Source organism: Haplochromis burtoni, unplaced genomic scaffold, assembly GCF_018398535.1.
Source record: "Haplochromis burtoni strain Fernald_Lab_line unplaced genomic scaffold, NCSU_Asbu1 Contig_692, whole genome shotgun sequence".
In the NCBI taxonomy this organism is placed as follows: Eukaryota; Metazoa; Chordata; class Actinopteri; order Cichliformes; family Cichlidae; genus Haplochromis; species Haplochromis burtoni.
This window is the reverse complement of record NW_024583053.1, coordinates 2,922-4,223: the sequence shown is the minus strand read 5'-3', so window position 1 is coordinate 4,223 and position 1,302 is coordinate 2,922.

Below are 1,302 nucleotides of genomic sequence, written 5' to 3'. Positions count from 1 at the left end.
CGTTTAGGGAGCTCTATAGTATTCAATGAGAGGACCCTGCATGTCGATAAGTGAAGCAGAGGGAGCCTGACCATGCGTCACACATTTGACGAGTTGGGAGTGAGAACGTGTTGGCTAGGCAAGCCCGATAACAGACTCCTGCTTCAGCCAAATGCAGCTTCAGTAATGGAGGTGCTGAACATGGTCCATTCTGACTCAAAAACCGCAGTCTCCCTCTTAACGCTGTCAACCTCTGGCAGGAGCTAAAGATCTTGTGGACGGGGGCCCCTGCCAGGAATTCCCAGCACACCCTCACTATATGTTTAGGCACATGAGGTATGTCCAGTATCCTTCCCCACCACTGGATGCACCTCATCGCTAGATGGTTATCAGTATATGGCTCAGCACCTCTCTTGACCCAAGTTTCCAGAACATCCAGCCGCAGATTTGATGATATGATTACAAAATCGGTCATTGACCTGTGCAGGGAACAAACCCTCTCATCCACTGGGAAAAAGGAACAGGCAGCAAGCTGAAGAGATATTAGGATGAAGCCTGAAACCCACTAAACCGACTGAAGCTTACTATTGAAGTAAATGTGATCAGTTTCAATATTATTCACTAAGCTGTTGCAAGTCATCTGATTTCAATCAACAGCTAAAAAGATCCATTTCAGCAAGTCCAACTTTTTTTAATAAGCCCTAAATTTGCTAAGAACTGCACAATTTTCAGGATTCTATTACTGAACTGTGATGCAGTCATGCAGGAACAATGGATGCAGGCAATCCAGAAGTTCCTTTGGTTGTTATAAGGTCATTATTCCCCATTATATTTCATATTTGAAATGCAGCAATGAAAGCACTATTGGGGGATGCTCAGAGGAAGAAGAGAGTGGCTGGCACAAAGAAATGTCATTTGTCAATCTCATTTTGTTTTCCATGATTTAATTCCCAGTTTTGATTGGGTCTTCCTTTGTTATTTGTAATTAGTTATTGTTTATACTAGATCCCCTGGGTTTGAATTTTCCTGCCATCCTGTTTTCCCTGTGGCTGTGAAGTCTGTGTTTCTGTGTTTGATGTTCCCATGTTTAATTCTTTCCTGTTTTGTTTCAATAGTCTCTTGTCTTGTGTGCCTTGTATTTATCTTTGCTTTCCCTGTCTTTAATTAATTAATTGTCTTTAATTTCAGAGGTGTTCTTTGATGATCCCCATTTCCCTACTTACCTTGTTTCTATTTATATCCTTTGTCTCCCCTCAGTTCTTTGTAGAGATGGACCGATCCGATATTACGTATCGGTATCGGTCCGATACTGACCTAAATTAC